This window comes from Chlorocebus sabaeus, chromosome X (assembly GCF_047675955.1).
Source record: "Chlorocebus sabaeus isolate Y175 chromosome X, mChlSab1.0.hap1, whole genome shotgun sequence".
In the NCBI taxonomy this organism is placed as follows: Eukaryota; Metazoa; Chordata; class Mammalia; order Primates; family Cercopithecidae; genus Chlorocebus; species Chlorocebus sabaeus.
This window is the reverse complement of record NC_132933.1, coordinates 100081004-100092495: the sequence shown is the minus strand read 5'-3', so window position 1 is coordinate 100092495 and position 11492 is coordinate 100081004. Positions and strand designations below refer to the sequence as shown.

Below are 11492 nucleotides of genomic sequence, written 5' to 3'. Positions count from 1 at the left end.
TTTCTGCACAGCAAAAGAAACTATCATCAGAGTGAACAGGCAACCTACAGAATGGGAGAAAATTTTTGCAATCTACTCATCTGACAAAGGGCTAATATCTAGAATCTACAAAGAACTCAAACAAATTTACAAGAAAAAAGCAACCCCATAAAAAAATGGGCAAAGGATATGAACAGACACTTCTCAAAAGAAGACATTTATGCAGCCAACAGACATATGAAAAAATGCTCATCATCGAGTGAGTTTTTCCGGTGGAGGCGAACGCTTCTCAGAAGTCGGCTGCGCTCTCCTAGGAGTGCCGAGCCCGCGGAACAGCAGCCATGACTGAGGCCTATGTGAATCCAAAGGCCTATCCCCTTGCCGATGCCCACCTCACCAAGAAACTACTGGATCTCGTTCAGCAGTCATGTAACTATAAGCAGCTTCGGAAAGGAGCCAATGAGGCCACCAAAACCCTCAACAGGGGCATCTCTGAGTTCATCGTGATGGCTGCAGACGCCGAGCCACTGGAGATCATTCTGCACCTCCCACTGCTGTGTGAAGACAAGAACGTGCCCTACGTGTTTGTGCGCTCCAAGCAGGCCCTGGGAAGAGCCTGTGGGGTCTCCAGGCCTGTCATCGCCTGTTCTGTCACCATCAAAGAGGGCTCGCAGCTGAAACAGCAGATCCAATCCATTCAGCAGTCCATTGAAAGGCTCTTAGTCTAAACTATGGCCTTTGCCACGTGCTCCCTGCCCCCCTGAGGTTGTGTATCATATTGTCTGTGTTAGCATGTAGTATTTTCAGCTACTCTCTATTGTTATAAAATGTTGTAGTACTAAATCTTGTTTCTGGATTTTTGTGTTGTTGATGTTGTGTTCTACAGGGTTGTTTTCCCCCTTCCTTTCCTCCCTCCCTCTGCCATCCTTCATCCTTTTATCCTCCCTTTTTGGAACAAGTGTTCAGAGCAGATAGAAGCAGTGTGGTGGCACCGTTGAAAGGCAGAAGGAGCCAGGAGAAAGCTGATGGAGCCAGGATAGAGATCTTTCAGCCACTAGCTTCCTATTGTGTGCAGAGTGTGGTGGAATTAAACACCATTTATTAAGTATCCCTGTGCCTGGCACACAGAATCATTCATATGTGTTAAAGTGATCATGGGGTTTCCTTTGCACTTGGGCGATTATGTATCATTTGGGGGAGGAAGCATGTGTTCTGTGAGGTTGTTTGGCTATGTCCAAGTGTCATTTACTAATGTACCCCTGCTGTTTGCTTTTGGTAATGTGATGTTGATGTTCTCCCCCTACCCCCAACCATGGCCTTGAGGGTGGCAGGGCAGCAGCATACCAAAGAGATGTGCTGCAGGATTCCAGAGGCGGCCTGGGTGAGTGAGCCATGGGGCAGTTGACCTGGGTCTTGAAAGAGTCGGGAGTGACAAGGTCAGAGAGCATGAACTGGTGCTGGCATGAAGGATTTCAGGAAGATCATGGAGACCTGGCGGGTAGCTATAAACAGAGATGATGGAGTCCAAGGAAACAACCTCTCTGGTGAATGGGACTTTCTTTGGTGGACACTTGGCACCAGCTCTGAGAGCCCTTCCCCTGTGTGGTGCCACCCTGTGGGTTAGATGTACTCTGTCACATGAGGAGAGTGCTAGTTCATGTGTTCTCCATTCTTGTGAGCATCCTAATAAATCTATTCCATTTTGATGACAAAAAAAAAAATGCTCATCATCACTGGTCATTAGAGAAATGCAAATCAAAACCACAATGAGACACCATTTCACACAAGTTAGAATGGCAATCATTAAAAGGTCAGGAAACAGATGCTGGAAAGGATGTGGAGAAATAGGAATGCTTTTACACCGTTGGTGGGACCGTAAATTAGTTCAACCATTGTGGAAGACAGTGTGGCGATTCCTCAAGGATCTAGAACTAGAAATACCATATGACCCAGTAATCCCATTACTGGGCATATACCCAAAGGATTATAAATCATTCTATGATAAAGACACATGCACACATATGTTTATTGCGGCACTATTCACAATAGCAAAGACTTAGAACCTACCCAAATTCCCATCAATGATAGACTGGATAAAGCAAATGTGGCACATATGGAATACTATGCAGCCATAAAAAAGGATGAGTTCCTGTCCTTTGCAGGGACATGGATGAAGCTGAAAACCATCATTCTCAGCAAACTATCACAAGATCAGAAAACCAAACACCACATATTCTCACTCATAAGTGGGAGTTGAACAATGAGAACACATGGACACAGGGTGGGGAACATCATGCACCAGGGCCTGTCGGGGGGTAGGGGACTGGGGGAGGGAGAGCATTAGGAGAAATACCTAATGTAGGTGATGGGTTGGTGGGTGCAGCAAACCACCATGGCACGTGTATACCTATGTAATAAAACTGTACATTCTGCACATGTAACCCAGAACTTAAATTATAAATAAATAAATTAATTAATTAATTAATAATAAATAAGTGGTCTGGAGGAACCAGACCATCACTAGTTTGCTGAATTTGAATGAGAGCAAATTGTTTAGCATACCAGCCAAGGACTTTCCTTTTGTTTCACAGGTTTATTTCCTAGTAGGAGCTTTGACTACATTTACAGCCTGGAGCAAGGTTTCTAGTAAAGCTCAATCTTGTTCACCACACTTAATACCAGTACCAGCAGCAGGTATGAAACCCTGTTGTTTCCATAGAATACCGAAATTTTAAACCACAGCATTGGCACACATGCTTGTCTAGCTGTGTTGTATTTGTAGAGGCCCTTGTGTTTCCCTCAGGTGAAGTTGAGGACCATAAGACTGTGCGTGCCGTTTTCTCCTCATTTATCATACTTTCTTCAAAATACTGAGCTGAGTGTTGTAACTCATGGATGGATATGACCTGCCCACCTATTTTCTGCTTCTGAACAGCAGCTGATATTTCAGGCTTAGGGCCATTAACAAAAAAGGTGTCATATTAATTTTTTTTTTTTTTTTTTTTTTTTGAGACGGAGTCTTGGCTCTGTCGCCCGAGCTGGAGTGCAGTGGCCAGATCTCAGCTCACTGCAAGCTCCGCCTCCCGGGTTTACGCCATTCTCCTGCCTCAGCCTCCCGAGTAGCTGGGACTACAGGCACCAGCCACCTCGCCCGGCTAGCTTTTTGTATTTTTTAGTAGAGACGGGGTTTCACCGTGTTAGCCAGGATGGTCTCGAACTCCTGACCTCGTGATCCACCCGTCTCGGCCTCCCAAAGTGCTGGGATTACAGGCTTGAGCCACCGTGCCCAGCAGTGTCATATTAATTAATGCTGGCAGTATCAGCATTAATGCCCAACCTCTAGCATTCCTGATGGTAGTATCTAATTGGTCTCTATAGTTAGAGACAGGTTCATCCTGCCTTTGTCAACAGGATTGGGTTGTTCTCTAGTAATTGTAAGGGGGTAAACTTCAGGGATAGCCTTTAAAAGACACTATCCTATTTCTGGGACTGTGACATATCCTGAGCAGGTGTTATTTCTAGGAGCATTACCTAAATCCTCATTTATGGTGGCCTTGTCAAACCAGGCTCAGGGATCTCCTGGTCCTACTAAAAGGTGTGCTAAATGATACAGGTCAAGGAGCTCAGGGTGACCAGGTGCAGTGGCTCACGTTTGTAATCCCAGCACTCTGGGAGGCCGAGGCGGGTGGATCACCTGAGGTCAGGAGTTCAAGACCAGCCTGGCCAACATGGTAAAACCCTGTCTCTACTAAAAATACAAAAATTAGCTGGGTGTGGTGGTGGGCACCTGTAATCCCAGGTACTCGGGAGGCTGCGGAGGAAAACTGCTTGAACCCAGGAGGCAGAGGTTGCAGTGAGCCGAGATTGCACCATTGCACTCCAGCCTGGGTGACAAGAGTGAAACTCCATAAATAATAATCAGAGATAGTGAAAAATAGATATGTACAAAAATATTCTTTACATTTTATGGAGGGAATGTCCTTGAGGAATGTATCAATATGCTTTCCTCCTACACATTTCCTTGCATGAATTTCCCTAGTGATTACTAGAGTGCATTATCTACCAGAAGGCAAAAATGGGAAATGAAAGAACGCATAGCAGCTATAACTAAATTTCAAGACTAGATTTTACTACATGCACTCGAAAAAAAATCTGGCTTAAAAGTCCGGTTGGGCGCTGTGGTTCATGCCTGTAATCCCAACACTTTGGGAGGTTGAGGCAGGTGGATCGTTTGACGCCAGGAGTTCGAGACCAGCCTGGCCAACATTGCAAAACCCTGTCTCTACTAAAAAGACAAAAATCAGCCACACGTGGTAGCACACACCTGTAATCCCAGCTACTCGGGAGGGTAAGGCATGAGAATCGCTTGAATCTGGGAGGCAGAGGTTGCAGTGAGCCGAGATCGTGCCACTGCACCCCAGCCTGAGCGACAGAGGGAGACTCTGTCTCAAAAAAAAAAAAAAAAAAAAAAAATACTTACTATACATGTAATAGAAAATATTAGAGATAACAACAGTAGTATGACATCTACAACTGCCAGGACCCAAGCCAAGAACCTGTTGGGCTATTTATGATGAACATCACCCCCTGAAGCAGATGCTGTTACCACCCTTAATCTACTCTTGTAGAAACAGGCACACAGAAGTAGAGTCTGTTATCCCTGGTCTATCAGACCCTAGATTACACACTGGCTTGCAGAATGCTTTCCTGTCCCCAGTATAAGAATAAAAGACACACTGGGGAAGTGTGTAAAAGAGCCAGCAAAACATTTTTTAAAAATCATGGCAGTCACTCCTCACAGAAATAATGCAAAATGGAAAGAAAAAATAAACCATGTAGGAAATTGTTCAAAGAGTAGAATCTAAATATTATGAAATGATACCTTTTTTTTTTTTTTTTTTTTTTTTGAGACAGGGTCTCTGTTCTGTCGCCCAGGTTGGAGTTCAGTGGTGCAATCAAGGCTCACGGCAGCCTTGACCTCCTGGGCTTAAACGACCCTCCCACTTCAGCCCCCTGTGGCTCCCAAAAGCTAGGACTATAGGTACACGCCACCACAGCCTGCCAATTTTATTGTTTATGTTTTGTGGAGACAGGGTTGCACTATGTTGCCCAGGCTGGCCTCCAGCTCCTGGGATCAAGCAATCCTCCTGCCTTGGCCTCCCAAAGCGCTGGGATTACAGGCCTGAGCCACGACTCCTGGCCTATTTTTTTTTTTTTTAATCACCTGGAAGAAATTAGGCGCTTGTCAACAGACACATGCAAAAATGCTCATCATCACTGGCCATCAGAGAAGTGCAAATCAAAACCACAATGAGATACCATCTCATGCCGGTTAGAATGGCGATCATTAAAAAGGAAACAACAGGTGCTGGAGAGGATGTGGAGAAATAGGAACACTTTTACACTGTTGGTGGGACTGTAAACTAGTTCAACCGCTGTGGAAGACAGTGTGGTGATTCCTCAAGGATCTAGAACTAGAAATACCATTTGACCGAGCCATCCCAATACTGAGTATATACCCAAAGGATTATAAATCATGCTGCTATAAAGACACATACACACGTATGTTTATTGTGACACTATTCACAATAGCAAAGACTTCGAACCAACCCACCAATGATAGACTGGATTAAGAAAATGTGGCACATATACACCATGGAATACTATGCAGCCATAAAAAAAAGCATGAGTTCATGTCCTTTGTAGGGACATGGATGAAGCTGGAAACCATCATTCTCAGCAAACTATCGCAAGGAAAGAAAACCAAACACCACATGTTCACATTCATAGGTGAGAACTGAACAAGAAGAACACTTGGACACAGGAAGGGGAACATCACACACTGGGGCCTGTCGTGGGGTGGGAGGAGGGGGGAGGGATAGCATTAGGAGATATACCTAACGTAAATGACGAGTTAATGGGTGCAGCACACCAACATGGCACATGTATACATATGTAACAAACCTGCACGTTGTGCACATGTACCCTAGAACTGAAAGTATAATAATAATAATTTTAAAACTAAAAAAAAAAAAGAAACTAGGCACTTGTATTTGTATTCAACAAATGTCCATATTGACAAGACAAAGCTAGGCCTGTTCTGGTAATGTGCTGAAAATAAATTGGTGAGCAAAAACAAAGCAAAACAAATATAGTTCCTGTCCTTATAATGATCACTTTCTGATATTAACCTTTGAAATAGGGGGCCGGGATTATTTCTGTTGTCCAGCTTAATTGTTAATTTTTTTGTTGTTGTTCTTCTATACTACACATTGTATTAGCAAAAGACATGAATAAAAAATTTTCAAGTATTTTTGAAATAATTTGTGGGACACCTTAATTCTAAATAGAATAAACTGTTTTGAAAGAAATGATGCAAACATCAATCTCAGTATGTTTAAAATGTACCTTTATAGATGAAAAGCCGCTAAGGAAATAAAAAAAATCTGATTAGTGATGATGGCATGTTGATGGAACTGTGGATAGTTTTCTTCACTATATTTTCTCTCTCCTCTAGTGCTATGAAAAGATTGTTTCTACATGTATGAAGAAAAATGACGGGAAATATAAATATTATTTTACTTCACAATGTTTATTAGGCACCCAGTAATTTCTAAGTGCCCTTGCAAGTACTGAGGACAAAAGACTGGAATACACACAGACCACAGCTCCTGCCCTCATAAGAGAACACGGTGACAGCTGTCTTTGGATCACGAGTTAATGAATTGTGCACTGCAGTTTCACAGGAAAACTGAACATTCCAGAAAACGTTTGCATTATTTCAATCAAAAAGACGAAAATCACACAAACCATTTTTCAAAAATGTGAAACCGAGTTATAAAATAAGGATGTTGAAGTCGTGACGTAAGTAAGAATGTCAGTATGTGGAAAATGTACCTTTATGGATGAAAAACCCTCTAAGGAAATTTCACAAAGCATAATGAATGGCCACCGCTCAGTGATAGGATGGTGGCTAAGATTTGTTCTCTTTATTCTGCGTTAATCTCGCCTCGCGTGTTCTCCAGTAAGGCTGAACACCCTCCCTAATGAAAGAATACACTGATGAAAGTCCACGTTTCCCAGAACGACGTGGGGGAAAGAATGACGAGACCATTCAGAGCAGCAGAATAAAGGTTGCTAAGGGACGCGGGCAGGCCCGCGGGAGACAGGCCGATTGGAAAAGCAAAAGGGCTTTGTTCACCAGTGCTGAGTTTCAGCGAGGGACCCCCCAGAAGGCAGCAACTCAGGCTCCAGGAACAATGGGTTCAGACGCCAGGGAACCGGAAAAAAAAAAAAAAAAAAAAAAAAAAAAGACCTCTTCCCTCGGAAAAAGCTGCACCGCGTTTTTTCGCTCGCGAAGGGCGGGGCGGAAGGCGAGCACAACCACTCCACAGTGCAACACTGCCACCTGCCGGCCAAAGAAACCGAACGCCACCAACCGCACAGGAAATTCCATCATCTTCGCTGCTTTTCGGCACCAACCCGGGAGAGCTCCACGTGGGCGGAAAAGCAGGAGGAGACAGTCGACCAGAGAGGGTACTGGAACGGGCCGCAATGGCTCCAGCGAACAAGGAAAAGGAACTCAACCCTGCACAAAAGCCTCCCCGACACCCGCCCTCGCAACCATAGCAACTGCCCATTAACTTCCAGCGGCGACAACCACCCCCCCACTAGTCCCGCCCTCGGAACCATAGCAACCGCGCAGAAAGTTCCTGCGCCGCCGGAAAAACGCAGTCCGGAGGGCGGGGCTGGCGTAGGATTGACTAGCTCTGCGCCTCCGCGTCGGAACCGGGGGAGGTCGGCTCCAGTCTCCTCGGGTTTAGCCGCAGGCTTCCTTCGCTGCTGTTGGGAGCTGATGGCTGAGGGACGCGACTGCGCAGCCGCCCCGCGTTCGAGACGTGTGACAGTCCCAGGCCCATTCTGCCTCCCGGCCAACCTTTGAAAACGCTTCCCACGTGGCAGACACCCTGTCCTCTCCGCAGCCCTTACTCCGCCGATCCTCCCTAGCGATCTCAGCGACCCCAGGGGCTGACCAGGCCACTGCCAGAACCTATCCGTCCTCAGGGGTCTCCTCCTGCCCACCTTCATGCCCTTGTCCTCAGGAGAGACTGCGCCCCTCCATGATGTGCAGTAAAGGATGGGCGCCCTGCCTCACAGGAGCTGAGCACTGATGAGAAAAACCTTAACGCCTTACGAATTACTGTACCTTTCTCCATGACCAAGAGAGATTGCTTCTCACTTTCACTGTCATCCTCCCTCTAATGCTAACGTACTCCCCAAGTATGCCAGGAACCCTCTTCCATTTCAGTGGCCTATCCTAAGGATTCACTGAGAAGACAGAAGCAACCCACTGGCAACTCTTAAGAGCTTCCCAAGCCCGCTCTACCCGTGCCTGCCCTGGCATTCTTGCCGCCCTTGAGCATACAGTGCTCCTAACAAGCCAGCCCTCACCTCAGCTCAGGATCCCATACCTCCCACCTTCTCAGGGGCTTTGCTCCTGCAGTGATCCCTCCTCTCTTCTAAGTCATCAACTGCCCCCTCTACGTTGGAGCACTCTACAAGCAGAGGAGGAAAAACCCACCCTCTCCCCACATGTCCTTCAGCAGCTGCTGGCACAGCATGTGCTGCCCTTCAACAAAAACTGCCTGGAGTTCTGAGGCCACGGCCTCCTCAACTCCCATCAATAGGGCCTTTGTCCCTAATCTGTATTTTGGGGTGGCTGAGGTGGAAGGATCTCTTGAAACCAGGATTTTGAGGCTGCAGTGAGCTATGATCGTGCCACTATAGTCCAGCCTTGGTGACAGAACGAGATTGTGTCTCGAAAAAAAAAAAAAGAAAAGAGAGAAACAAGAGGGAAAAATCTCCCCTTCTTCTTCTAAGTAAGAAGCAGTAAACCTTTGGCTTACTGCTTTTTCCCTAGGTGTCCTTTCCCGGCTCTGGACACGTTTTTTGAATCCAAGCTCCGTGGCTCAGGCCCTTGGAAACACATTCTACTGTTGTTCTGAAAAAGGACAAATTCCCAACTGTGTGACCTTCTTGACCTGGATATAATAGGGCAAGCCTGAGGTGAACATGAAAGACAAGCCAAAGAAGGTGTCCTGTTCTGGTCACAGGGGCGGTAGGAGGTCCCCAGAGGCAGTGACAGAGTCAGACATCTCAGAAGAGGAAGGTGTGACAAGGGAGTGGAGTGAAGCTTCGAGTAAAAGAGGGTTTTACCTCATGCAAATTTGGGGCTCATTTTGCAGAATGGCCCAGTATCCTCTTTGGGCAGAGGGATGTCTGGAGTTGAGGAATTTCACTTTGTAGAGCTGATCTGGGTTCCTGCTGTTTTGAGAGACCTCAGCGCTCGACGTTCTCTGACAGGGGAATGTGGAACTGGCCGATTCAAAACCCAGCGGTGCTACCATGAAGCAAGCATAAGCCAGATAGGAGCTAGGAGACCCTGCAGCTGAGGCTGTGGAGTGGACAGCACTGGCCAGGGGTCAGGGAGAGGATGAGGCCCAGACTCAGAAGGGTCTGCAGATGCCAGCACAGGTGGGCTGAGGTCAAGTCAGCCAAGGAGCACAAGGTCCTGATCAAGATGAGAGAGAGAAAAATGCAAGCTACGCCAGCCTCACACATGGATGAGCAGGGCAGCATCACCAGCAGGACTTGGGGACAAGAGTGAGCCGTCCCTCAAAAACCACCGAGGACACTGCAGTCAACATCCAGTGTCAAAGGCCCCTTCCCACATCACCATGGAGACTTAAAAGCCATATATGCCCCTTCCCCATCTTGGACAGGAGTAGGGAGGTGGGGTGGCAATCCAAGAGACCGATCATTTTCACCAAAACAGATTGAGCATTTATACAAATGGACCGGTGACATGACAGCATCAGATGACACCAGATTAGATGAAAATCCAGTGGGTTTGTTTCCCCTTACTATCCAGTCCAGAGGGTGGACAAGCAAGATAAACGTCACATCAGTCAGAGAGAATAAATAAGCCAATGTGCTTGTGGGGCGTGAGGGGCTTGAGTGAGTTTGTGCTCTCTGCATACCATTCCCTCCGACTCCTCCTCTGCACACCATCTTATCAGTCCACAGTAGCAAGGGAATGGGACGTACTCGTCTTCCGTACTGTAACCCAGGACAATTTTAACCCCTTACAAGCAGACTCCCTAAACAGGACACAGAAAGAGCAGAGAATCTGACAGACACACAGAATAGAGAAGCTGTCGTTCCCCTCCCCATGCAAGGCCAGGCTCTACTATCCTTTATTAGGACAGACCCCATTTCCCAGGGCCTGGGCCATGGAGCTTGGAGTCAAAAACTCACCAGAGCCAGGAAAGGACGCCTAGAGGAAAAGCAGTAAGCCAAAGATTCTTATAAAAAGAAGGGTGTTTTTTTTCCCCCCTTCTTTTCTTTCTTTCTCTTTTGTCTTTTTTTCTGTCACCTAGGATGGAGTATAGTAGCACGACAGTAGCTCACTGAAGCTTCAAACTCCTGGGTTCAAGAGATCCTCGACCTCAACCACCCCAGTAGCTGCGAGTACAACCTTGCACGAGCATAGCCGGCTAATGTGTTTATTCTTTGTAGAGATGAGGTCTCATTATGTTGCCCAGGCTGGTCTCAAACTGCTGGGCTCAAGCATCCTCCAGCCTCAGCCTCCCAAATGATTGGGATTACAGGTGTGCACCAGTGTGCATGGCTGCCACCTCTTCTTTAATCATCTGGGATGATATTAACTCCCCATAAACAGACCCTCCCCAAACAGAGTACAGAAAGGAGAAAACCAGACAGACACATACAGTGGAACAGCCAATGAGAGTGTCACCGAGGTGAGCAGGACCTCCTTGGGGGCCATCACTGACATCCCCAGCCATGCCGGGCTCCAGTGTTCTTTATTAAGATAGACCCCACTTCCCAGGGCCTGAGCCCTGGAGGGTGAAGTGAAAAAATGTTTCTACAGCCAGAGAATGACGTCTGGAGGAAATGTAGCAAGCCAAAATTTCTTATTAAAAGAAGGAGGGCTTTTTTCCTTCTTATCTCTTTCAAATGTACATGACGCCAGTTTCCTCTCAAGAGTTGACAGGTACAGGGGAGAATTTCAGTGGCTCCTGACAGACCAAGAATTGTCTCCTATCGTTGTATCCTGGCAGAAACTCATTCTCCAAGGCGGAACCTCCTGATTTTTCACAGACGCCATGCACCCTCGTGCACTGGCAGGGCCCTTTTGGCAGGTCTCGCTTCTCCACCCCGGGGTGAGTCAGCTGTCTTGGGCCCCTCTGAGTGTTTTCATTTAATAACAGAACTCGGTTACTAATAGAAGCAGCCACCACAGTTAGGCAGCAAAAACAAAATCAGTAATAGTACTCTTACTTCACATGGAGCTGTAATATTTAGAAAACATTTATATACGCATTGCCTGATTCGGTTCTTTTTGTGTTTTTGAGATAAGGTCTTGCTCTGTCACCCAGGCTGGAGTGCAGTGGTGCAAACATAGATCACTACAGCCTTGAACTCCTCGCCTC

At 46.6% G+C, this 11492-nt stretch overlaps 1 pseudogene across 1 annotated transcript; it reads left to right on the top strand.

Annotated features, from left to right (window-relative positions):
- Positions 1 to 232: 232 nt before the first annotated feature.
- Positions 233 to 835, top strand: LOC140710869 (NHP2-like protein 1 pseudogene; annotated as a pseudogene). The gene has a single exon (XR_012092024.1). The product of XR_012092024.1 is annotated as an NHP2-like protein 1 pseudogene (transcript).
- The last annotated feature ends 10657 nt before the right edge of the window (positions 836 to 11492 follow it).